Below are 27,810 nucleotides of genomic sequence, written 5' to 3' on the forward strand. Positions count from 1 at the left end.
CCTGGTTGTAGCAGAAGTGGCTGAAGGTCAATGCGCGTCTGAACAGAGCGTCTGTAACCTGCTTGACTTCACAGCCAGTTGTGGACAGCTGATTTGGGAGACACCGCAAAGATCACCCACCAAGCCCTGGAAGGCAGAGACATAGAAGTGGAGGGCAACTGTGACCTTCAGAGCCACTGGCATGTGGTGTCCACCCACACAGTTAGGGGAGATCTCAGAGCCAATCATCTGACAGATATAGTTGACTGTCTCCCTTGAGAGACGGAGCCTTCTTCGGCACTGTACCTCAGTCATATTGAGGTATCTGCTTCGCCGCCTGTATACCCTGGCAGCAGGATAGTGGTGTCTTCTGTGGCCCCTTCCACCTTGGACAACCTCTTGGCCCTGTGCCCCTTGTGCTTGCGCCTGGCCTCCCAAAGGTGGCTCCCCTAGAGGCTGATTGTCCACTCCTGGCCTCCTCCTTATTCTATCCCTCCCTTCCTCCTCAGAGGAGCTGCCTCCAGTGGAGATGTCTGAACCCATACCCCCAGGCTAAATGGAGGCCTCCGGAAAGCTGCAGGCCCGATAAAGATTATTGTCTGCAGACTGGTGAGCTGAAGCTTCAAAGTACAGAGAAAGCTATTGGAAATCGATCTGAACTGGTAACAATCACACAGGCAAGTTTAAAACACATTCTGCATTAAATACTTCAGAAAAAACATGAACAACCCCTCTGAGCCCACATATCCCGCCCATGGATGAGTTTTGTTAAAAAAATCACTTACCTGCCTGCCCATTGGTCCCGTGCACCGAGCCGAAGATCGCACGGGCTCCTCAAAATCGTCGTCAGTTGCCGACTTAAGGGCCTTAACAAGGCCTTTAATTAATGGCGGGCGCGCGTCGCGCTTCATCGTGCGCCCGCCCAGCTAAATATCGCAATGCCGCGTGCTGACGTCGGGATGTGCACGCAACATTTTAAGCGTTAATGTGTGGGCATCAGCCAGAAAATTGTGCCCACAATGTCGGTTCAATTAATCCGCCATTTCCTTATTTTCCAGTATTAATACCCCAGACTTGCTCTCTAGAGGACCAATGCTCACTTTACATACTCTTTTCCTTTTTAAATACCTGTAGAAACTCCTATCTGTTTTTATGTTTCTAGCTAGCTTTCTTTCAAACTCTAATTTCTCCCTCCTTATTAATCTTTTAGTCATTCTTTGCTGTTCTTTATATTCTGTCCAATCTTCTGACCTGTCACTTATCTTTGTGGAGTTGTATGTTTTTTCTTTTGTTAGCCATGGATTGAGCATCCTTCACTTACATTCCAGTGAGAAAGAAAGACTCTATCTTTTGAGTATTCTGAACTGTCTCCTTAAATGTCTGCCATGCATCTCTACTGACCTATCCCTTAGCCTAATTTCCCAGTTCACTTTAGCCAGCTCTGCCTTCATGCCCTCACAATTGCCTATATTTAAGTTTAAAACACTTAGTCTTACATCCACTCTTCTCTCCCTCAAACTGAATGTGAAATTCAATCATATAATAATCACTGCTACCTAGGAGTGCCTTTACTATGTGGTCATTAATTAATCCTGTCTCATTGCACATTACCAGATCTAGTACAGCCTGCTGGCACTGGAACACGCTGCTCTAAGAAACTATCCCAGAAACACTATGAACTCATCATCCAGGCTTCCTTTGCCAGTCTGATTTGTCCAATTCCAGATATAGATTAAAATCACTCATGATTATTGCCATGCCTTTCTCATAAACGCACATTATTTCTTCCTGTCTACCCCTCCTATAGTGTGGTTACTGTTGGGGGGCCTATAAATCACTCCCACAGGTGACTTCTTACCTTTACTTTTTCTCATTTCTACCCAAATTAATTCTGCATCTTGATCTCCAGAAAGAAGGTCATCTCTCTCTTTCCTGTACCAATGCCAAGCTTAATTAACAGAGCTATCCCTCTACCTTTTCCTCGCTTCCTGTCCTTCCTAAATGTTATGCACCCTTGAATATTCAGGTCCCAATCTTGGTCATCCTGCAGCCATGTCTCTGTAATGACTATCAGATAATACATATTTATTTCTATTTGTACTGTCAATTCATCTATTTTGTTATGAAAGCTACATGCATTCAGGTACAGAGCCTTTAGTTCTGTCTTTTTACTATTTTAGTAACCTCTAGCCTTATCTGCTGGTGCACTCTTAGATTTGTACACACTGTCCCTTTCTGCTATGCTCTGATCATCATTTTCTTTATTGCTACTTGCCCCCTAGCCTCGTCTTTTTGTTTAATTTATCACATCTTCCCAAACTTGACCTCTCACCCTAACTATTTAGTTTAAAGCCCTCCAATATCCAATGCCTTCATCAGTTTCTTGTCTCTAAGAATTATGGTTTCACGTGAGTCCAGAGTCCAGAATCAATGTCCAAGGAAGCTTCTTTTAGGAGGCTTTGTCTGGCAGAATTCCCGGCCTTGGTCTGAGGAACTGGGTTGCAGGTTGAGCCGTTAAGATGCAGATGCCCTGGCATACAAGGCTATGGGCCTAGTGCTGGAAAATGGGGTTAGAATAGTTAGGTACTTGTTTGACCGGCGCAGACTCGATGGGCCGAATGGCCTTTTTCTGTGCTGTAGACCTCTATGACTCTATGACAGCAGTATCAGTAACAAGTGGGTAGAGATACAAGTTGATAGGCAAAAAGAACTAGAGGCGCACTGAGAAAGCTATTTTTTTTAAAAAGTGAGTTGCGAATTGAACCGTAATGCTTGAACGTGTGGTGGAAACAGATTCAATAGTAATATTCAAAAGGGAACTAGATAAATACTTGGAGAAAACAATTCACAGGGCTATGGGAAAACATTGGCGTAATTGGATAGCTCTTTCAAAGAGCCAACATAGATATGATGGGCCTAATTGGTCTTCTTCTGTGCTGTATTATTCTATGATTCTACAAACCCCTTGCCTCTCATTAACAAATTATATACTGCTACTGAAAGAAAACTATTAAATTCAAAGAGATAGGATTAATTCACAGATTGCAAAGAGCATAATTTTCAATATTAAAAAAAAGCTTGTGCTTATTGTGGACCCAAAAACAATACCAATAAAAATCTGTCAAAATTAAAACAGCAAATAGAAGAGGGACAGTAATTCATCAACACCCTGTCCACAGAAAGTAAGTGTTGTGCCTTTGACACTTTTGCCTCCTTCAGACTTCATTTCCTCCAAAAAAAGAACTAGGAAACTGGTGTTTCTACAGCTTAAAATTTTAACACATCACACTTGTATTCAGAGCCATTTTAGTGGCCAGCTTCCTTTAAAGTCATGCATTAAAGTCAACATTTCACAATATGTAGTCACTGGAGGAGGAGTAAACAAAACAAATAATGCTGATAAAATTACTCAAAAGAGAAAAAAAAAATCGGTGAGTGCAGGTTAGAAGATGCCCTTCTGACACCATTACAATATTCTGGTCACATTTTAGGTACTGTGCATAGTTTTGGTCAAGATATGAGGGACATTCAATTCTCAGAATTCTGAGCAGAAAAGTCACAAAATTGAATCAGGCAGGAAGATTGAAAAACTTGTACTTGGCAGGGTTGAACGCAGGTAACCTCAAAAATGATACAAAAAACCCTTTAGAAATGGTAAATTTCAAACACTAACTATTGTTGAATCAGGACCCTAGGTTCAAACGGACAAGATATATTCATTACAAAGCTCTTTTTAAAGTGGTAGCGAAAGCAAAGATATTGGAATCATTTGTCAAACATTTTGTCATGAAGAGATCTTAATGTCGATAATGTTTTTGGAAATTATTTTTAAAATGGAATTATAGTGGGGTCTGTGTCTATGTGTGTGTATATCTTAATTGGATTAAAGCCAGCTAGTCTTGGTGCTTTGATATATAATAGTTTGAGATGTTAATTGGGTAAACAGTAAGGAGGGTAGAAAGTAAAGTGTAAATTTGCATTTGTTGAATAAAGCTTTCAAGATTGGGAGTAAAATCCTGCACCGAGCTAGAAGGCGCCAAGCAATGTGTTTGTTTTTTTTCAGTTTGTTAATAAAATTGATGGAATGAAAGAATATTATTGTTAGGAGAGGTAACATTAAAAGTCGAGTGATGCAATGGAAAATTTACATTCAAAGGGGAAGCTAGATATAAACAGAAAGGAGTTTGGTGTTTGTAAGTCAGAGGCATTTAAGATTTAACCAGCCTGTAAGCCTCCAACTGTGTCTGCAATGGAACCAAATTACAAGGAACCTTATTTTGAATTCATAAGTTCAAATATGCTTTGCCTGGTGTGTGTTTAAAGTCTATGGCCAAAATTATCCGTTTGGCGGATGGGCGGAGCAGGTGCTGACGCGGGCGGCTGCAGACCTGATCACCTCCCGCGCCACCATTTTGTGTGGGCCAGCCAATTAAGGCCTGCCCAGTGCATTTCCAACTCCCGTGAATAGCAGGAGTCTGAAGTTTGCGGCGGACGTGTACAGACCGCTGGGTGCAATGGCGACCCGGCAGTCTATTTAAAAAAAGGCCTGCCAGCTTCCTATAAGCTGTCCGCTATGGCCAGCTGCAGGTGGTACCTCAGAGGGTCTGCACAGCAGGTCAATGTTGAGGGAAAGCCAGAGGAGGAAGGCAGGCTGCAGGATGTGGCCCAGGAGCAGGGCAGGCTGCAGGGTGTGGCCCAGGAGCAGGGCAGGCTGCAGGGTGTGGCCCAGGAGCAGGGCAGGCTGCAGGATGTGGCCCAGGAGCAGGGCAGGCTGCAGGGTGTGGTCCAGGAGCAGGGCAGGCTGCAGGGTGTGGCCCAGGAGCAGGGCAGGCTGCAGGGTAGGCCAGCAGGGCCAATGTGCCCCTCGCTTTTCTGATCATTGCCTTGCTGCCCTTCTCAAGGAGGTGGCAACATGGTGGGGGGGGAGGTGCTGTTTCCCCAGGAAGGGAGGAGGTGATGAGCTCCCGCAATGCAGTGCGGTGCACCTGGATCCAGTGCCATAAGCGCTTCAACGATTTGTTGCGCTCTAGAAGGGTGAGTACCATGTTGATGTTAGGCATTTAACCCAGCAGGTAGCCTTAGCTTTTGAGGGCCCCCCACCCAAGTCTTACTGTCGTGAATGCATTGACTCATGTTGGGATTTGTCGCACGCTGGGTCGGCTAGCAGATAGTGACCATGCTTACATCAGCCTCAGTGATTCAGGGGAAGATGAGTTCTCCCCTGCACCATGTGTTGGTCTTAGTTGCATATGGCTAGTCTGGGGGCAGCCTGCAGGAGATGCAGCTAGGTGCACACTCAGAACTCCAACACATGTCCTATTCACGGTGATGAGATGGTGGAAGAGGAGCCTCAAGGTCTTGTCGCCAAGAGCCATCTGGTGCCCTCGGCTCCACATCTAGTTGTGCATCCTTGCCATGGGAGCAAAGACTGTGTTTCTGAAAGTGATGGACGCAGAATGTTTCCAAGGTGGCTGTTGGGGGGGTGGGGTGTTGGGAGCAGTCGTACTATATTTTTGTGACTGATCAGCAGTAGTGTGGAGAGGAGGCACTGGAGGCCTCAGATGGGCCACTGTGGTTGGGGTGCAGCGTGCATGTGCAGAGTACAAGAGCGATTAGCCCCAATGAATGGTCTTCTCCGTTTTGCAGGAGAAAAATGCACACAACAATGCTTCTGAGCGTTTGCACACTGGAGGTGGCCAGGCCCAGTTGGTGACATTGAGCCGTTTTGAGCAGGAGGCCCTGGAGCTTGAAAGGTGCCATGCGCCCAGGTCCACAGGTGTCGGTGAGGCTGGGGTGGAGCGGCCAGGTATTTGAGGTCCACAGTCCCATCCGCTTGGTCTTCCCACCATCCAAAGCGCTGATGATTGTTTGAATTGTTAATGTAGCAACATTGCTCATTCACAGACTGATAGAGTCAGAGGTGTGGGTCATAGACAAAGGTCCCTTGGCCCTTCGAAGATGCACGTGTCCAGCACCTTCCAAAGTTGCCTTATCCCATTTCTGACCACTATCCCCATGGCCTTGTATGCCATGGCATCACAACTGCACATCCTAATATTTATTACATGTTAGGAGGGTTTCTGCATCCACCACCCTTTCAGCCAGTTCGTCCCACATTACTGTGTGCAAGAGTTCCTCATCACCTCACCTGTCAACCTCATGCCCCTTACCTTAAATAAATGCACCATGTTACTCATCCCTCCGTCAAGGGGAAAAGTTGCTTTCTGTCCACCCTATCTATGCCCCTCAATGTTATGAAGCTCAATAATGTCACCCTTCAATCTCCTGTGCTCCACGGCAAATAACCCCAGTCTATGCTATGTGTCCTCATAACTCCAACTCTCCAGCCCAGCATGCATCCTGGTCAGCGAACTCTGCACTCTCTCCACTCCAATCACATCCTTCCCATGAAGCGCTGATCACAACTGCACGCAGAACTATAGCTGTGGCCTCGGCAGCGTTTTCACCACCTGCAACATGACCTCCCTGTTCCTACATTCTGTTCCTCAGCTAATAAAGGCAAGTATGGTATTTACCTTCTTAAACACCTTATGTACCTGTCCCATTATCTTAACCGGCCTGTTAACATGCCCAGAAAGGTCCCTCTGATCCTCCTTACTTTCCACAGTCCTACCATTCCTCGTGTGTTCCCGTACCTTGTTTGTCCTGCCCAAATGCATCACCTCACACTTATCCATATAACATTCCATTTGGCATTCCTTAGGCCATCTGATCAGCCCGTCTGTGTCTGCTTGTAATGTTAGGGCCTCCCCCTCACTATTGGCCACTCCACCAATGTTCGTCTCCTTAAGTTCTGGAAGGTTGAGTGCATACTGAGCCTGGGGGAAAGGGATGAAGTACGTCACTGTGTGGGCGCTAACTGATCCACTGTCCTTGTTGTTATTTTCAGCATCATCAAAGCCTGGCGACCAGGCTCCATTACAGATTTCTCCCTCTCACACCTGAGGGGCCTGAAGTCTCACCAGCATCACACCATTTCTGCAAGGCAGGCACCAGCACAGATACTAGCACCTCAGTGGGCATTGCAACATCGGCTAGTGTCCCGGGGCACAGTGGAGAGGGAACTTCACAATCGCTGGAGGAGCTGGCAGAGACAGAGAATGCCGATGGCGCCAGCAGCTGGAGGACTGCAGGGGACCAGGCATATGCTGAGTCAGGGTGTGATATGCTGCCTTTGGAGTCGTCCGCGATGCAGCAGCTGCAGGAAATGTGGCCAGGTTTGCGGGAGCATCTGGGAGTGTTGCACGAGACTATGCTTCACATGGTGTCCGTGGTGGAGGAATCCACGTGGAGCATCAGTGATGCCATGAGCCTCATGTCAGAACGCCATGCTTCCTCCATGGAGAGAGTGGCAACTCTCCTGGAGAGGGGTTTCCTGGAAAACAAGCAGCTTCTCCTGGGGATATGCTCAGACCTGCAAGCCCTCACAGTGCCAGTGGCCACAGCTGGTCATTGCCAATGTGGGAGTTGGTCTGGCCACTAAGTTTCCCAGCTCGGTGCCCATCCATCTACGGTGAGCAGGGAGGTCCGAAGCAACCTCACGTCGGTGCAGCAGCTGCCTGTTGTCGCTGCAGGTTCCTCTCAGGGCACTCCGGATGAGGGCAGCAGCTCCTCTGCCCCTCTGCCAGTGACCATTGCATCCATTGAGGCTGCGACGACTGGGGAGATGCCAGCTGTGGAACTGGCCACTCCCTCACAGGCGGGGCCAGCACAGGCTCCATGAGCCAGAGGACAGCCGCCAAGGTCATCGAGGCCACCAGGACAGCAGAGTCAGCAGGCTGTCTCAGAAGCCACTCCGAGCGATGGGGCAGCACCAAGACGTAGTACCCATAAACGTAAGCATAAAGCACCTTAGGCACACCACGGGTTTCTCGCTGGTGCTTTTGTGTTGGCCCTAGATTAGGGAATTATTATTTATTGCTGTTGTAAAAATGTTTTGCTTTCATTTTGTTGCACCATATCATGGATGAAATTAAATCCAGATGTGTTACCATGGCTGAGGGTGGCTCCTTTGTTATGCATTTGTATGTTTAAGATAAATGTTATGAGTGTTTGAGTGGACATTGAGGTTTATGTCCAAAGCCCTTTGTTGCAGCTGATGAAGTGACAGATGTAGCACTTAAGTGCCGCATATGGAAGCACCAGGCAAGGCTGGTCCTCCTGATCCATTTGTGTGGAGCTAGCTGAAGGTTCATTGGATTAAAGTCTCCTGGGTGTCCCTGCCTCCTTGGTGTAGTCCTGGGTCAGCGTTTAGCCCCTCATCATTCCCCTGTGCTTCCTCATCCTCAGAATCAGTGCTGGACTCATCGTGTGCAGCCGCATCCACTGCATCAACGTCTTCATCGTCCACTGCGTCCCTCCTTTCCAGCACAAGATTGTGGAGAGCACAGCATGCAACCACTATCACCGAGACATGATCTGGGGGGTACTGGAGTGCACCCCCTGAGCGGTCCAGGCATCAGAAGCGCATCTTGAGAAGACCGATGGCTCTCTCCACCACAGCCCTTGAGGAGGCGTGGCTCCTATTGTAGCGCTGCTTAGCTTCTGTTATTGAATGGCGGAGAGGAGTCATGAGCCACCTTCTGAGGTGATAGCCCTTGTCACCCAGCAGCCATCCATCAAGCTAGGCCAGAGCACTGAAGAGCCCTGGCACTTGGGAGTGTCTGAGGATGTTGGCGTTGTGGGAGCTGCCTGGGTACCTTGCACAGACTTGCAGCATCCTGTGGTCACACACTATCTGCACGTTCATGGAGTGGAAGCCCTTCCTGTTGACGAAGGCACCGGGCTCACCTGCTGGTGCCTTGATGGCCACATGTGTGCCGTCTATTGCGCCCTGGACGCGGGGGAAGCCAGCAATGGCCGCCAAGCCTCTGGCTCACTATGCCTGACTTGCCTGGTCATAGCAGAAGTGGATGAAGGTCAATGCACACCTGAACAGAACATCTGTGACCTGCTTGACACAAGTGTGGACAGCTGATTGGGAGACATCGCAAAGATCACCCACCGAGCCCTGGAAGGAGCCAGAGGCATAGAAGTTGAGGGCAGCTGTGACCTTCAGAGCCGCTGGCATGGGGTGTCCACCGACACAGTTAGGAGAGATCTCAGGGCCAATCATCTGACAGATGTGCTGTACTGTCTCCCTTGACAGTTGAAGCCTCCTTTAGCACTGCACCTCAGTCATATTGAAGTAGCTGCTTCTCCGCCTCTATACCCTGACAGCAGGATAGTGGTGTCTTCTGCGGCCCCTTCTACCTTGGACTACCTCTTGTCCCTGCTACCCTTGTACCTGCGCCTGTACTCCCAAAGCTGGCTCCCCTGGAGGCTGAATGTGCACACCCGGCCTCCTCCTCATTCTAGCCCTCCCTTCCTCCTCAGAGGAGCTGCCTCCAGTGGAGATGTCAGAACCCATACCCAGGCTAAAGGGAGGCCTCCTTAAAGCTGCAGGCCCGATAAAGATTCCTGACTGAATAGTGCTGACCTGAAGGTTCAAAGTACACAGAAAGCTGCTGGAATTTGTTCTGAACTGCTACAGATCACACAGGCAAGTTAAAAAACTTTCTGCAATAAATATTTCACAGACCAGATTGACAACTCCACTGAGCCCTCTTATCTCGCCCGTGAATGAGCTTTATTAAAAAGTTGCTTACCTGCCTGCCCGTTGCGCCTGAGCGCCAAGCCGAAGATCACATGGGCGCCTCAAAATCGGCATCGATTGCCGAGTTAAGGGCCTTAACTAGCTCGTTAATTAATGGCGGGCGTGTGTCGCACTTCATCGCACGCACACCCAATGAAATATCGTAATGGCGCGCAGTGACGTCGGGACGCTCACCTGATATCACCACACGTTATTGCGCAGGCCCCACACGACACCCTGAAAGTTCTGCCCTATGGGTTATTGTTGCCTTGGTGAAGATTTACCTGGGAGTGATTAATTTGGAGATTTATTTAAAAGTTATTATGGTAGTAATTTGTAGACAGGTGTATGTGTTTAATTTGTTATTAAATTTAAAAAAGGTTTAATTTAGTTTTATACAAAAAGCCTCTTGGGGCTCGGTGGTCTTATTCCTAAATTCAGAGCTGCATCTCAAACATACCAATTGAAAATATAGGTTATGACAGTTGTTCAAGTTTCCCTCTGGGATTTAAACAACTCAGCCTTTACCAACTGCTGTGTCATAACACATTTGGATTTATAATGGGGACAGGGACTACAAGTTTCCTTGGAAGAAAGAGTTAAGATAGACTGAATGACATTTCCCCCCCAAATAGGCATTTATCTTGTTGTCTGAAATGCTGCAAGGGCTGCTCATTGAACAATACCAAAGTTTCATTTTACAACAACTTGTACAATCTATTCCTCCCAAGTGGTTTTATAAATAAAACGCCAGGAGCTAAGCAGGAGAGAGACGTGTAAATTGACTCCCTGTTTTGCTCCCCATGCTCAGCTCTGGGTTGGAGCTAACGTATGCCTTTATTATGTAGCATTAAAATAAGCACAGCAATTGAAGTAGCAAGTGCACCAGTAAATTACTGTTTTCACCAAAAATTATATACTCCAATTCCTTTTCTCTGGATCTTCTAAACAATGTTCAAATCTTTCTGTTGTACCACAGCATTAATACACTAGACCACATGAATTATTACAGTGTCTGAAGGTTAAAAGGGACAAAGACACACAAGGGTGAACTTTAACATGGGTTAGCATGTGGGTTGGGTTGCAAGTATAGGAATTAACTCAGGGAAAATTCCAAGTGTGTTGGGGAGATGGCTCCAATACAGCTGACTTCCAAGTTTTACAGAGGTGGGACAAGGAGTGGACATCCAACTTGTCCACAGGTTTTGGGCTGGCATTTTAAAAATATATTAATAAGGCTGGAAGCCTCTGACTTAACCAATTTGCAGGTTTAATTGTGGCTGGCCCAGTTTCCCGACTAGTTTCCCACAGATTAGGAAACCCTAGCAGCTAAAATGAGGAGAGGTCAGCTTTGGGGAAAAAAGATAAGTGCCTTTCCAGGAAGAGCATGTGTGCTTCCCCCAGTCCCTACCATCAGACCACAGTGCTCTATACCAAGACCTCCACCCCACCCCACTCCAAATCAGGGATTGGACCCCGATACCCAGGATCTGATCCCAACACACAGGAGTTGTGGATTGGATCTCCCTATTCCTGTGGCCTGCTCCAGAGTGCTCCCCATCTGACTGTCAATCATGCTGGTTTCTGGGTAGGGAACCTGTCAGAGCCAAAACTCCAGCATGTGGGGAAACCCAGGCTTCCAGGTTTCCCATCTGAGACTCTGGCCCCACCCCCTATGTAACCATCCCCAGTAAATACATCAGACACAATTTCTCAGAAGGCATACATTATATTTACTGTGTTCAGTGAAGCAAGAAGCATATGCAGGTAAAACTTAGTCGAGATGCAAAATTCAAGGTCAACTATTTTTTTGTTTCAATATACAACAGATATGACTTGCACTAGAGCCAATGCATAACTAGAACGACATGCAGGTGCCATCATGTCAATGTCATATGATGTGATGAAACAGTCACCCCAGAACCATTTGGTAAGATAGTGACCCCCACAAGAAGGATCCAAGGTTCTATAAAATGGTGAGAGTGTAAAGTGGGAAAACACCAAATGAAGTACACCACAGACAGATATTCCACTGTTGGACATCGGAAAATAAAAAGCAGCAAACAGAAAAAGCATGGGCAACAGTTTAAGAATTTGTCTTGGATTGACTCCATATGTACTCTCTTTGAAAATTGTTCAGGCTAAGTGCACACTGCAGTTGAGATCTTGTTTATTTAATGAATATTCTAATGAATGCTCACAAATGCCATTTTTGTGAACTGGACTCTCATAACTGCCAGTTCCCAGATTTAAAACATACCCCATTTTGAACTTTGCCATTCATGGAATATCCACAAGATGATTACAACCATTAGAACACTTTAAACACTAAGCTCTTATGCTTCAATTTGAGTCAGAGGTCCCAGGTTCAATAACTAGTCTGTGCTGAAGTTGTGGCATAGATACAATTGGCCTGGGCACATCTAGGTTTGGGGAAGGGGATGGAGCAGAAAAACAAATTGAAAAAAAACCAACAAAGATTTTTCTTTCAGAATCCAATCCATAAAATCCCATTGGTTACAGTAATTATTGGGCTCGACTATGGTGCACCCATCTATTAAATTATTAATTTACTCACCTTGGCCTCCTCACTCCATCTCGACCAGCGCATGAAGAATAGCCATTTGAGCAAGATACCACAGCAGCAAACAATGGGGCTGTACTACACAGGGGCAAGGATAGAAAAGATGTACCAGCTCATCAAACAATTTCCACCATAAAGTAAGAGAAGCATGATAGAAGAAACCAAACCAATTCAAGCACTGTTATTTCTATGGGGAAACAGTTAACTTAATTTGATATGCTCCCTGGATAATTTAGTTTAAGTGTCTTTGATTTTTAGGTAGAAAAGTGAAGTTTAAAGAAAAACTTGCATTTATATAGTACTTTTCATAACTTCAGGATGTCTGAGTGCTTTAGAAGCAATGGAATACTTTTGAAGTGCAGTCACTGTTGTAGAAATGTAGCAATCAATTTGTGCACAGCAAGTTCCCACAAAACAGCAATATCACCAGATGATGTTTCTTTTTTGCAATGCTTATCGAGCAATAAATATTGGCCTCGATACCAGGGATAATGCCCCTGCTCTTCTTCAAAATAGTACCATGGGATCTTTTGCATTCATCTGAAGGGGCAAACAGGGCCTCGGTTTAATATCTCATCTGAAAGATGGCACCTCCAACAGTGCAGCAGTACTGAACTGGAGTGTTAGCCTTAATTTTCAAGCCCAAGCCCTGGAGTGGGTCTTAAACCCACAATCTCCTGACTCAGGAGGCAAGATGCTTTCAACTGAGCCACCCGAAGAAACCTTAGCACCTCAGGAAGATCAGAGCACATCAATGTTGCAACTTGACTGTGACAACATAACACCATTTCAGTACATATAATGTACCATGGGACAGGATTCTAGAAAACAATAGCAAGCTAAAAATAAAACAGTGGGAAAATGTAACACAATAACACATCTAAATGGATATGGGAACTTGGGCTCGTTTCCCATGATCACAGCTCATTTTGTTCAACTTGGCACCACTCTCTCCACTCTCAGTCCCTATACCATCAATTTTAATTCAAGCATGACTATGGCATTGTAACACAATAGTCAGGTCCCCATTAGCTATAGCTCGTAGATGTGAGACCACCTACTAGAGAACGTTTCCCACCAGACATGGCAAACTCCAACGACAGTTGTGGTAAACTCTAGCTACAGTAACTCCCAAAGTTGTTTCACTTAAAGTTGTACCTTTCAGGAACGCAACTCCAACTGAATCAGATTTTTCTCATAACAACCAATGTAGAAGCTGTGGTTAGGTTCTGTACAACCTCACTCATCAGACAAAAATTTAAAACATTATACCCTGTAAATTGAAATACTTCTTGTTGAATTCCTATTTGGTAAATGAAATAACTTTAAAAATAAATTTAAAAATATAAAAAGAAATATGCTGGCTTTATACTTGACTCCCACTTGCTGCCAATCCTGCTGGCCACACATCCTGTTCACTGCAGATTCTCTCTCTTGCCGAACCTCTGCTCCCTCACGGTGAGCGAGGACTCTGGAAATGAGTGGCAGGAGGCAGGGAAGAGCAGCTTTAATGTGCAGGAGGTAAGCTGCGAGGCTGGAGAGGCCACAAACCAGAGGGTCGGCAGCGAGAGGGAGGATCAGGGAGCTACAGAGGCCACTCCAAAATGGCGCCGATTGGATCATCAGCCTCAGTACGAATCAACTTTAAACTAAACTTCCAACATCAAACACGAATGCCCTTCTTATCTAACCAACATTAAAGGCCTAAAACGGGGTAATGTTAACAGGGGCTTGTTGTATTTACCAAAAGAATATGCCCAATCATGGTACTCATGGAAAGCTACTGAAACTAAAGTTGCAAATTTTTTTGAATGTGGAGAGAAAATGGCAGTGCAACCCATAAGAAACAGCCAAGCATTCATGCATGGTATCCTTTTACTACTCAATTCAATGAAGCACACAGGTGGGATGGTAAAGTTAGGTTTGTCAGCTGTCCATCATATTGCGAGACTACTAAATGTAGTGAAACAAAACGAGTGTGGTTACACTGAATTTAGAGCACAGAAAGTTTATATTTGGATTCCCCGTTCAACATCGAATTTAGCAGGTGCATCCTAAATGACTGAATTGAAGAATCAAATCATGACGTAAATAAAGTTATAGCATGGATTAGGGGAGATGGGTGGAAATAACAAGAGGAAGACACAATTGTTAAGGATCTTGATGAGTGAATTAAGGACGACAGCTTGGAGCAAGACCTTCTAAAAATAAGTCATCACTGAAAGAATCGGGACTGCAGTGTAAATGAAATGTTGTGGCTGAAACAAATGTTCATTGTTAAAGCTTCCTGATGCAGGAAAATTATTTTTCTTCCACAAACGACACCAAGCAGTTAAGCTGGATCCTTAACAAATAATCCTGAATCCACAGAATTTGTATCTCCTAAGTACCCATACTGCATTTTACATTAATTTTACACACGAGTTAACTAATGCTTAAACACATTGTTGCCTGCAGGGCATCTAATGTCTGCTGTCTGAATCATCTTAACTATCTGTGGCCTGTGCAGATAATGCTTCTGAAACAAGCAGCATCCGAGATGGGAGGACAACTGTACATAAGTAAGAAAACCCTACCGACCTACATCAGAGCAAATGAGATTTCATCAACTAACTAACACATGCATGAAAAGAACATATTTCACACAGGTGAAATAAATCTCAAGAAAACTGACATTGGCTTTTAGTATATGCCTAAGTTGTAGCTTTGCATTTTATTTATGGGAAGCGGATGATAATACCGTTTGCTCCATGATGAATAATGATGTACCATTAATGGTTACAACATCCATCTTACCCACAAAATCTAGACCCATCAAAATGCTCATTAAGATGATTTAACCAGCTCTTTAAGAGAGAAGTAAAAGCAGTGTTGTATTTTTTATTTTCCCATCCCCACCTCACATCCTGGGTGCCAGCTGAAGGGAATAGCAAATAATGATGCATGTTAACAGCTTTATGCATACTTTGAGGTGCCTGTCAGAAGGCTACTGGAAACACAAATATAGAGGTCAATGTAATTCATTTTCCATTGCCTCGGTGAGAAACCCACCAATCATTATGGTGCTTGACAAGCTGGGCAAGAACAGCCTCCGGGTTTAAATGGGGATTGGTTGGAGAGAAAGGAGAAGGGAACAGAGAGAAGAAACAGATTGCAGCAGATATTTCAAAATGGGCAATAGCTTTGGACAGGAATCAGCTATTATAATTTAAAAAAAATTCTCTTCATTTATTCCTCTAGTGCAGAAACACACATTTATTTATTAGGATATGCAACAAGTGGACAGCAAAGCAAATTTCAGTGCTACGGTATACATGGGTTATATGATAGCATGATATACAGGAGCATAGAATTTTTGTTTCTTGCAGCCCCGGGGTTTTAACTGCATTGCCTACTTTACAGGTACAATCTGTTTTAAACGCACAATCTGCAGAGATTTCTAATTATACCAGAGGTCTTTTCCAATCTAAAACAGGAATTAGACTTCAAAATAATTTATTGTACATGAAGCCCTTTAACAGACATGACAAGGTGCTCTCAATGCAATTTTTTCTCCCATTAACTAGCGTTGAATTTGCCATTTTACAAATCAGAGGGCAGGCAATGATAGAGGGAAAATCGAATGTGGATTCACACCTAATTATCCACTACACAGTAACACTGCTGAACACTTGCGGACAGGTTACATTCCACCCTCTTAATTGGATTATGATGTATGCCATGAAGAACCTTTAAAGAAAATGAGCAAACAAATTCTCTGCACTTTTAAAAATAAAGTTACCACACTTATTTGACAGTCAACTTGGACTGAGCTATTGGTTAAACTTGCCTTTTCTGTTGCTGTTGAAAAGCAGTCAGAGATTTTGTCAATCTCTAACTTCAGAAATGCGATGTTGCTACTTGTGAAAACAGCATACGGTCCATTTGAAAATCAAAAGCAAAATACTGCAGATGCTGGGAATCTGGAACAAAAAAACAAAGTCAGACAGCACCTGTAGAGAGATAAAGTGTTAACTTTGCAGATCTGTGACCTGTCATCAGAACTAAGAAAGGAACTGCAATAAGATTTGAGCAAGGGGTTGTTGGGACAAGGACACCCATCTCCAATATTTTACCTCGTTCTAGCTTCTCACCCACTCTTGATCTTTTCATTGTCACACCAGCAGTTCTCATCAGACATTTCAATTTCTCTGCCCTTTTCACTTACTCTAACCTTGCTGCACTCCATTCTCAGGTCCAATCCTGAGATGGTTAAACTTGCTGACAAGAGGGTTGCTTTGTCTGGCAAACTGACCTCTACTTTGCAGCAGCTGAATGCCAATTCTGACACTTCTTCCTACCTCATGACACCACCACTTAATGTCAAGCCAAGTCACAGACATCATCTCCTCCAGCGATCTTCCCATTTCAGTGCTTCCCTACCGCACAACTCGCTTCTACCTCCTTCCGAAGATGCATAAACAGGACTTACCTGGTTGTTCTATCATTTCAGCCCCGCTGAATTGATTTCTACCTACCTTGACTATTTTCTCCCCTTGCCCAGTCCCTCCCTACCTACATCCATGACGTCTGATGCTCCATCAGGTTAAAAATTTCCAATTTCTTGGCCTTAACCATCTCCTCTTTACCATGGATGTCCAATCTCTCTATATCTTGATCCCCCACTAGGATGGTCTGAGAGCTCTCCACTTCTCCATTGAACCGGTTTCCATTGACCACTGGCTGAACCTGTTCTCTCCTTGAAGAATTTCTCCTTTAACTCATCTCACTTCCTCCAAATAAAAAAGGTGCTGCAATCGGTACCCACATGGGTTCTAGCTATGCCTGCCTTTTAGTAGGCCACGTTGAACATTTGTTCCAGTTCTAACCTGACCTCTCCCTCAATTCTTTTCCCTCGTCCCGAATTGAAAAACCTCAACAATTTTGTTTCCAATTTCCACCTTCTCTCACCGGCATATGGTCCATCTCTAACTCTTCCCACCCCTTCCTTGACTTCTCTATCTCCATTTATGGGATAGGCTAACAACTAATATTCATTATAACCTCACTGACTCCAACAACTACCTCAAGTACACTCCCTCACACCCTGCACCTGTAAGGATTCCATTCCATTCTCCCAGTTCCTCCATTTGCATTGTATCTGTTCTGATGATGCAACCTTCCACAACAGCGCTTCAGAGGTGACTTCTTTTTCCTCCCCTCCCCCGCCTCAACCGAGGACCCAGCACCCCCCTCCCCAATAATGACAAGGTTCTGGACCATGTTCAATCTATTTCACGCATGTTTGCTCTCACCCCTTAAACCATGATAGGGTCCCCTTGTCCTTTACCCCACCTGTCTCCATATTCAACAGATAATTTTCCATCATTTCAGTCACCTCTAATGTGATGCCACCACCAGAAATATCTTCCTCTACCTTCTCAGCATTCCGAAGGGACCGTTCCTATTGTGATACCCTGGTCCACTCTTCAGTCACCCCCAACAACCCGCCCCCTTCCAGCTGCACCTTTCCGTGCAAATGCAGGAGATGTAGCACCTGCCCTTTTATCTTCTCTCTCCTTAGTGTCTGAGGCCCCAAATACTCCTTCCAGCTGAAGCAGTGATTTAGGTGTACGACTTTCAATCTAGTCTATTGTATTCCCTGCTCACTTTGTGGTCTTCTCTATATTGAGTGACCATTTTGTGGAACACCACTGTTCATTCCACTAGCATTTTAGACCATAATCTCTGCCCCATTTTGTTTCCTTTTCCTTAGTTTGTCATTCAAACATCAGTACACCTGCTCTAGGCACTTTTTTTCTTTTCTTGCCCCATCACCATTCCCTATGGCCCTGGAAGACTCCTATCATTCATTCTCTCCTGTCTTCCACCCTATCACAGATCTTCCTTCTATCCTTGTCCCATCCATCCCTTGCTCAAAACCTATTACATTTCTAACTTTTCCCAGTTTTGATGGAAGGTCACAGACCTGAAACATTAACACTGTTTCTCTCTCCACAGATGCTGCCTGACCTGCTGAATATCCCCAGCATTTTCTGTTTTTATGCTATCTGAACATCCAACTATAGGATTTTTTTCTGAATTGTAAAAGTAAGGTTGCACGTTACATGGAGTAGGGGAAATTGGAACATTGGTGATCTGCAGTAGGCAACTCAGGAACAAAAAGTTTTCAGACAAACCAAGCTGTGAAAAGACTTGTAACTAGGCATTTATTATTAGAAGAAATTTAGCATTTTACAAACTGATGGTAATCTGCAGTAGGCAACATGGCTCCCCATCCACCATAAGACCTTTTTGTTGATCTGATTTTGTTGGTGCTGGCTAGTGTGCCACTATTCTGCAGAAATGTAGGGGACGCCGAACAAATACTGGATGTTCACAATAGGCAGAGTACAGACCACACTCAACCAAACCATGCTTGCAAAACTCAGAACAAAATGTCTAACGATAGATATGGTTCCACGATTGAGCAGCACTCGCTGAACAATTCTGAGTGTGCTAATTACATTAACAATCACCAAGATAATAAGTCCAGCTTGCAACATAGCTCACACTTGCTAAAAGCTACATATATTCATATGCAGGGACCTATCTTCTGCAGGCAAAGGAATATGTCCAGACATTGCACATTTCTTTGAATAAACAAGGGATAATAGCTCCCTGGTACATTCACCATGGCAATGTTTCAACCATAGCCGACTTGCCAAACAATCAGCTCCCCTTTTCTCATATAGTATAAATTGCTGTTCCCTTTGAAATTTGGCATTCTTGGTCTGTCCTGATGAGTTCAAGACAAAAAGCTTTGACAATATTTCAGCAATACTTAAAATATCAGAAAAGAGAGTTTTAAGACTTACAATTATAAGAGTCAGATGGTCTGACATAGTGCACTGTGTTCAATCATATCTGTGCAGTTATACATAAATTTACACCAATTCAGGACATAACAGGGGCAATATTAAACCACTTTGTAGACAGTCCTTCCAGACTACATTAGCTCCATTCCATCATTACAGGGTTGGAATAATCCATTACACGTTAAAAAAAGAAATAGCAAAGGACCACCACTCTCTAATGACTCAGTCGTTAATGTACAAAACAGTGTGGAACAGATCAGGAAGGTCCCAGCATCCATACATCATTGCATTGAGCCAGCGGATTTCAGGTGAGGCAGCAATAAACAGACTGTAGCTGGCCTCAATGCACCCGAGCTATGGAAGGAGGAAAAGAAAACAAACAGCTGTGTTCCTATAGAGCACTATTGACAAACTCCAAATGGGAAGTTTATGCACAGATATTGTGGGAGCATACTTCGTCTTAGTTGTGGTGCCTTCAAAATTCATGTAGCCTTTCAACTGGTGCTTAGTGTCTGGGTTTCCACATGAGAATTGGCCATTTGAATAAAGTACCCGTAGCTATGACAACAGTGGAATCTCATCCCAATATGAGTCAGTTTCTTTGAGAGATGATGGTTGGGGAAAGAGACAGAAAAAAAAAGGGAAGCAAAAGGGAAGAAATTTTCAGTGCTAACTTCTAAGTGAATTAACAAAAGTGGTTTCTCAGCCAAACAACAAAAGTGGTTTCTCAGCCGAACTACTTTAAAATACACTATTGATATCTTCAGAGATTCTGATCAAAAATATACACATCTCTAAAGTGCCCACCCAGCACAGCAAGCGGCTGTAATGATAAGTTTAGAGGAACCACTGCAAGCAACCAAGAGGATACATATTACAGTATGATGTATCTACAGTTAACACATTCAACAAAAACCCAAGATCCTTTAACTGGGGGTGGGTTAAAACACTCCTTTCACTTGCTGTACGTGACAACATATCATTCGTTCACTACGTTTAGTTCATGCAGACCAAGCGCAATATTTTTTGTACTGCAATTCAACCAACCAAAGCATAATCAAGAAGAATATTGTAGTGTTTATGCACTGAATTCTAGAGTTACTTGAAGGATACATCAGGTTTGCAATTACTTCTTTCTTTAAAATCACAGTTTAGAAAAAATTCCAGCTGAGATGATATTCTTAAGTCAAGTGCCAATGTAAAAAGGTAAATTACTGAAAATTACAAGTTATTCAATTCATCACACAGTAACTATGGAGCAACAATCGTGATCCAAACAAAATGCACATACACCAGATTTTAAAATGTTTTTCCTCTCCTCTCCTTTCCAATAGTTATCATATTTATTGATGGCTGAAGAGCAAGGAGGCAACATGCTACAATGCATCCTCTTTATTGCTAGCAGTAGTTTTGTTTTGCTTCAAAGCTTGTACACCTTTTCAACTGTAACGAAAATCATATTAAAAGGATGGAAGAAGCTGCACTTTCTATACTTCTCCAGCACTGTAAGGAATCCCTGATTCATGGCAGTGACCATAAGATATAGGAGCAGAAGTAGGCCATTCAGCCCATGTAGTCTGCTCAGCCATTCAATGAGATCATGGCTGATCTGATAATCCTCAACTCCACTTTCCTGCCTTTTCCCCATAACCCTTGATGCCTTTACAGATTAAAAATATGTCTATCTCAGCCTTGAATATACTTAACGATCCAGCCTCTACAGCCCTCTGTGGTAAAGAAGTCCACAGATTGACTACTTTCAGAAGAAATTCCTCCTCATCTCTGTTTTAAATGGGCGCCCCCTTACTCTGAGATTATGCCCTCTGGTCCTAAACTCTCCCACAAGGGGAAACAACCTCCCAGCATCTACCCTGTCAAACCCCCTAAGAATCCTATAGGTTTCAATAAGGTTGCCTCTCATTCTTCTAAACTCCAATGAGTAAAAGGCCCAACCTACTCAACTTATCCTCATAAGAAAATCCCTTTATCCCCAGGATCAACCAAGTAAACCTTCTCTGGACTGCTTCCAATGCCAGTATATCTTTCCTTAGATAAGGGGACAAAAACTGTTCACAGTATTCTAGGTGTGGTCTAACTAGTGCTTTGTATAGTTTTAGCAAGATTTACCTATTTTTATACTCCATTCCCTTTGAAATAAAGGCCAATATTCCGTTTGCCTTCTCCTATTACCTTCTGAACTTGTATGCTAGCTTTTTGGGATTCATGCACGAGGACCCCCAAACCCTTCTGTGCTGCAGCTTTCTGCTGTCTTTCTCCATTTAAACAATAGTCAGCTCCTCTATTCTTCCTGCCAAAGTGGATAACCTCACACTTTCCCACATTATATTCCATCTGCCATGTTTTTGACCACTCACTTAACCTGTCAATATCCCTCTGTAGGCTCTTTGTGTCATCCTCACCACTCGCCTTCCCACCTATTTTTGTGTCATCCACAAACTTGGCAAGAGTACATTAATTTCCCTCATCCAAATCATTAATATATATTGTAAGCAATTGTGGCCCCAGCTCCGATCTCTGTGGCACTCCACTAGTTACAGGTTGCCATCCTGAAAATGCCCCCCCCCGTATTCCAACTCTGTCTTCTATTAGATAGCCAGTCCTCTATCCATACTACCTCCAACACCATGGGCTCTTATCTTATTAAGTAGCCTTATGTGTGATACCTTATCAAATGCCTTTTGGAAATCCAAATGTGCTACATCTACTGGTTCCCCTTTATCCCCTACTTGTTACCTCCTCAAAAGAATTCTAATAAATTTCTCAGGCATGATTTGCCCTTCATGAAGCTATGCTGACTCTGCTTGATTAGATTATGTATTTCTAAATGCTCTGCTCTCACATCCTTTATAATAGACTCCAACATTTTCACAATGACAGATGTTAAACTAACTGGCCTATAGTTACCTGTTTTTTGCCTCCCGCCCTTTTTGAATAAGGGTGTTATATTGGCAGTTTTCCAATCCTCTGGGACTTTTCCAGAATCTAAGGATTCTTGGAGGATTACTACCAGTGCACCCACTATCTCTACAGCTATTTCCTTTAATATCCTAGGCCCAGGCCCAGGGGACTTATCGGCCTTTAGCCCCATCATTTTCCCTAGTACTTTTTCTCTAGTGATAGTTATTGTATTTTTTTCCTCCCCCCGCCCACCCCACCCCCCCTTTTCCCCATGATGATTTAGTATTTTTGGTATGCTATTAGTGTCTTCTACAATGAAGACTGATGCAGTGATGTGATGGTGATCACCAAATCCATCACAGGGAGGGATTATGTTGCTAGAACAAATATGGAGCCATTCACACTCACTGCACAATGTGCTCCTCTAACATCTCAAAATAAAGCAGCTCAGGACTGCCAACTTTGACTCTCACAGAATATGAACCTTGTTTGTATCTGATACACTCACAAATTACCCTGTATTTTCCCTCCTAAATTACCCTGCATTTTCTCTAGAGTTCAAATTAAATTGTTAGTCTGCTCTCAGTTCATCCTATTGAATTATTTTCAACATTGCTTTCTCAAAACAACTTTTAATCATTTTCATACTAATACTCAGGAGCCACACGAAAAGATGGTGCATTACAAGGCAATAGCACAGATGTAGCCCTTTTCTATTCTTCACACATTCCCAAGGACCCTTGAAATTGTTGATATCTGTTGATAACTGTTGATATAATCCTGATCCACACTTGTGTCTTGAAGCACAAACAACTAACAAAACTTAGTAAACATTCCAAGGCACTTTACAGGAGTATTATCAAGCAATATTTGCCACTGAGCCATATATGGCTATATTAGGACAAGTGACCAAAAGCTCAGCCAAAGAGATAGGTTTTAAGGGGTGTCTTAAAAAGGAGACAGAGAGGCTTAAGGAGAGAATGCCAGAGCCTCAGGCCCTGGAAGCTGAAGGTACATTCACCAATGGTGGAGCAATTAAATTGGGGGTGTGTAAGAGGCCAAAATGTGTGTTGTGTAATTTTTAAAAAGCAGTAGAACAGAATCCAGATGTAGAAACATTAGCCAAACTCACCCACAACTGTACCCAGTTACTCGAGCTGTAATGGTGAATTGGGAAACAATACTTCAACAGCAAACAATTTTAAGAGATGCTTTTGCCCCCGTAACAAGCAGTGAAGTAAAACCAAGTAACAATGTGGTACAGTTCAAGTCATACAGATTCATAGAAGGAGCCAACCATCATTGCTCCTCTCCACCATACCCATTTGAAATCCTAAACAAAACAGAATTAAACAAATTCCCAAAAGTCCACATACTTAAGTGCATTCTATGAACAAAGCACCTTTGATTCAAATGATGCAGATAAGTCAACCATGATGGTTTAGAATTCCATCTGAACCCTTCAGTATATTACCATCTTGCAATGTCTCAGTTTTATCCTGCATAATGTATGAAATGAATAGTACATTACAATGAAAATAGAACATTACACAAAGGGGCTTCATCACTATTCCAAAAGGAACCAAGTGCATTAAAAATAATCACAGCTATAGGAATAAATCAACTTCAAATTCATATTTGGTGTTGCATTTTATGTGCCCAAAGTGAGAATGAGCAAGATTCAGCTTGTTGCACCATACAGCAAACAGATAGCAAAGCTCTCCAAAGATCTACCCTAATGTTCAGCCCAGACTCAACTTCCACTGTCTCAATAGGGAATTTCCAATCCTGTCAGCTATGCCCAGAGTTATGTAGTAATTAGTCATGAATTGTGTTATTCCATCAGTAACCATTTTCCATCTACACATGGAGAGAAAAACAGAGTTAATGCTTCGAGTCCGTATGACTCTTCTGAAGAGTCATACAGACTTGAAACGTTAACTCTGTTTTTCTCTCCACAGACGCTGTTAGACCTGCTAAGCTTTTCCAGCATTTTCTGTTTTTGTTTCAGATTTCCAGCATCCGCAGTATTTTGCTTTTACATCTACCCATCCTCATTTCATTTATTATTTGTCTAGGCTGGATTCAAACAGAACTGCCCAGTCCATTGAATGAAATGCACTAAATAGTACTTTGTGTACTTAGTCAAACCAAGGACCTGGTTTACAAATCCCAATTGTAATACTTTGCAAAAATCAACTTCTTAAATATTCCTCTCAGCTGAAAAAAACTCCCAAATCAGTCACATAAGGGAGGGATAGGACTGATCAAATACCACTAAATGAAATTCCAGGAGTTACTGAGGCAAAGCAAGCCAAGTATACAATGAAGTTTTTCACAAATATGATAACCAAGTTTTGTTTCTTACCATCCTAATTCTTCAATTAACCCTTATCCCCTCACCATGGTGTTGTTTCAAGAGTAGTATAGGCAATTACTAACAAAAAACTACTGCGGATGCTGGAAATCCAAAACAAAAACAGAATTACCTGGAAAAACTCAGCAGGTCTGGCAGCATCGGCGGGGAAGAAAAGAGTTGACGTTACGAGAACTGCTGAAGGGTCATGAGGACTCGAAACGTCAACTCTTTTCTTCTCCGCCGATGCTGCCAGACCTGCTGAGTTTTTCCAGGTAATTCTGTTTTTGTTTAGGCAATTACTGAATTGTATTTGTCTAGAGAAGCAGTCCTCATCCAATATTTGCTAATATGCTACCACTTCAAAGACCCATGATATAAACCTGGGAAAAAAAGCAATTCACACTGTGCCTCTGCCCAGGAAATAGGCCAGACAAATACTTCCACCTGGGCTAAATGGCTAATCTCCTAACAATCAACTATTTAGCCCAGGTAGTAGTTATCTCCTTAACAAATACTATACCTGGGATAAATGGCTAATCCCTCTAATAAATACTTTTAGCTGGGCTAAATGAATGATCTCCCCAGTATACACCTCCAGCTGGAAAATGGTTGATTTCACTAACATGTACCTCCAGTTGGGAAATGGATCATCTTTCCTACAAATACTAACAACTAGCTAAGTGGTTGATGATAACTATTTTACCAGACTAATAGGTTCATCTGGCTCTGATTAAACACTTTGTATGAAAGCAAACTTCATACCTGGAAAATTAGATCCAATTTGCACTGGAACCGCTATACAACAATCTCTGTAGCCAAGAAAAGAGGTGAACACATTCTTCGTGCGCACTTTAAAGATTTTCCTACACATAGAAAATTCTGGAATTTTTCCCCTTAGAGGGTTAAGTAATACAGGTAGGTCTGTTCTTGAGGGAAGGTGTGTGTTTATTGGTGACAATGGGATTTATAATCAAAATATGTTCATGCACTGAGATCTTACATGAAAAGTGGTATTTCAATAAACAAAAACTTATTGTTACAAAACCAAAAGCAAAATACCGTGGATGTTGGAAATCTCAAATAGAAACAGAAAATGCCGGAAATACTCAGCCGGTCTGGCAGCATCTGTGTAAGAGGGAAGCAGAATTAACCACGACCTGAAATGTTACCTGTTTCCATCTCCACAGATGCGGCCAGACTGGCTGAGTATTTCCAGCATTTTCTATCTTTATCATTGCAACATGATGTCAGTTACACAATATTATAATTTAGAAAATCTATTATAAAATACACTGTAATGCTCCATAGTGGGTTTTCCTGAACAAAAACACGGAATAAATTTTCCCCGTCACTAACCACTAACAACAAGTTCCTTTCGACTGAAATGCGCTTTCTCTGATGTATTCCAGTTCCCAAACTTGGAAATAACAGGGGGAGAGAGAGATGGTGTTACTGGTCCATTCTGCAGACTCCTTCTTTCTGATTTTAGCCGCTTCCCTTTTCTACACTTGGCAGTAAAGATAGTCACTGTCATGAGACTGGCTTTCAAATTGCAGTCATTGGCCCCTCTGGCAGTGGGATTTTCTTTCACCTGTTGTTAGAAGCTCTATAGATCAATAGTGGCCTCCAACAGGTCAGATGATTAATTCCTTGTATCCTGTCAGTCAATGTGATAGTCATAGGTGAATGAATATTAATGTCTCAGCTTTTAACTCCTTGATTGGTCCATTTCCCCCTTGATAATGAGGCTTATAAACCCTGGACGGAATGCCATTGTCTGTCTGAGGGTTCTGCAGACCTGATGACTCCTTGGGGAATGTTGCTTTCACAAATACAAATTGCCATTCATATTTAAGGTCCGTGTCTTTGCTCGGTAAAAGTTCTTTTAAAAAAGTCCAATATTTGTCTGACCAGCTGATGAATTTAAAGGTTAATATTTCACATCACACACGACACATCATCGTGACTTTAACATAATTCAATGTTTTCCCAGTATAAACTGGCACCATTACATACTTCAGAGACCAACTATATAGAATATTATTAGTTGTGCTTTGTCCTCTTCTGAGCAGGCATCTCCCTGGGGCTGAAGTTTCCAAAATGATGATTAAGTAAGAGCATATTTATCTCTTACATTCATTGGGTTCAATTCATTGCATAAATTCACAAGATGCCGCTTGGTATTTGCAATCTCATCCATGGCAATCATTTCAAAACTAATATTGATAAACTGAAAGAACCCTAAAGGGTGCATAGTTTTCAAGTTAGCTGAAGGTAACTTTTGAAATTGGGAACTGAGGTGGTGTTAACTTACAAATGAGAAACATTGACACCTTTTAAATATCTTGGTCTGTTGATTTTTAAATTATTTTTGTTTAAATTAACATGTTCATTTCATTAATGCAATTCTAAAGGGGTGCAGCTAGGAGCAAAGGGACCTGTGTGTGTACGTGCATAAATCATTGAAGGTGGCCAGATAGGTTGAGAGCGTAGTTAAAGCATACTGCATCCTAGGCTTTATTAATAGGGGCATAGAGTATAAAAGCAAGCATGTTAAACTTGCATAAAACAATAGTTCGACCTCAACTGAGTTTTGCATACAGTTCTGGGCACCACACTTCAGGAAGGATGTGAAGGCATTAAACGGTGCAGAGAAGATTCACAAAAATGGTTCCAGGGATGAGAAACTTCAGTTACATTGTTGGATTGAAGAATTTGGGACTGTTTTCTTCGGAGAAGAGAAGATTGAGAGGAGATGTGACAAGGGTATTCAAAATTGTGAGATATCTAGACAGAGTAGATAGGGAAAAACTGTTCTCATTGGCGGAAGGATTGAGACCCATGGGGCACAGATCTAAGGTAATTGGCAAAAAAAGCAATAATGGCACAAAGAAAATATTTTTCACGCAGAGAGTGGTTAGGATCCGGAATATGCTGCCTGAGAGTAGGCAGGTTTAATCAAGGCACTCAAGAGGGAATTGGATCATTATCTGAAAAGGAAGCATGTGCAGGGCTCGGGGAGAAGGCCAGGAAGTAGCACTAGGTAAATTGCTCCTTCAGAGAGCCATCACAGACACAGTGGGCTGAATGGCCTCCTTCTGTGGTCTAACCATTCTGTGATTCTGAAGAGAAGTAGAACTGTGAACCATTTATTTTAGAGAACTTTTTTTTCATTACACCTATCTCCTCCCAGTGGATATCAACGGATATTGATTGCTTTATAGATACAAACTCCCACATTACCATCTCAATTTACTAGTTTTAATTTAAACAGGACATTCATGATATCTGCTGCTTGATGGCACTTGATATTGTTCTAACCTACTGGTGTTGAATAAAACAGGTCACTTCAATTTAAAGAAAAACTCAGCTGAGGATTGTGCTGCAGCCACTACCATAAGGTAGAAATTCCTGGTGATGTTATTGGATGATTCGTCATGTCCTTGTGGCAAATTTC

The 27,810-nt window shown here is 43.0% G+C and overlaps 1 protein-coding gene across 4 annotated transcripts in view; it reads right to left on the minus strand.

The window, feature by feature from the left end:
- pacsin1b (protein kinase C and casein kinase substrate in neurons 1b) overlaps positions 1-27,810 on the minus strand; it is a 273,452-nt gene that overhangs the window by 227,577 nt on the left and 18,065 nt on the right. For 2 of the 4 annotated variants that reach the window (XM_078546751.1, XM_078546745.1), the window contains one exon: positions 16,048-16,180. The exons of the other annotated variants lie outside the window; for them this stretch is intronic. The gene's annotated coding sequence lies outside the window, so the exon portion shown is untranslated. The remainder of the gene's footprint in view (positions 1-16,047; positions 16,181-27,810) is intronic. 4 annotated transcript variants of the gene reach the window in all.

Source organism: Cetorhinus maximus, chromosome 8, assembly GCF_964194155.1.
Source record: "Cetorhinus maximus chromosome 8, sCetMax3.hap1.1, whole genome shotgun sequence".
Taxonomy (NCBI): domain Eukaryota; kingdom Metazoa; phylum Chordata; class Chondrichthyes; order Lamniformes; family Cetorhinidae; genus Cetorhinus; species Cetorhinus maximus.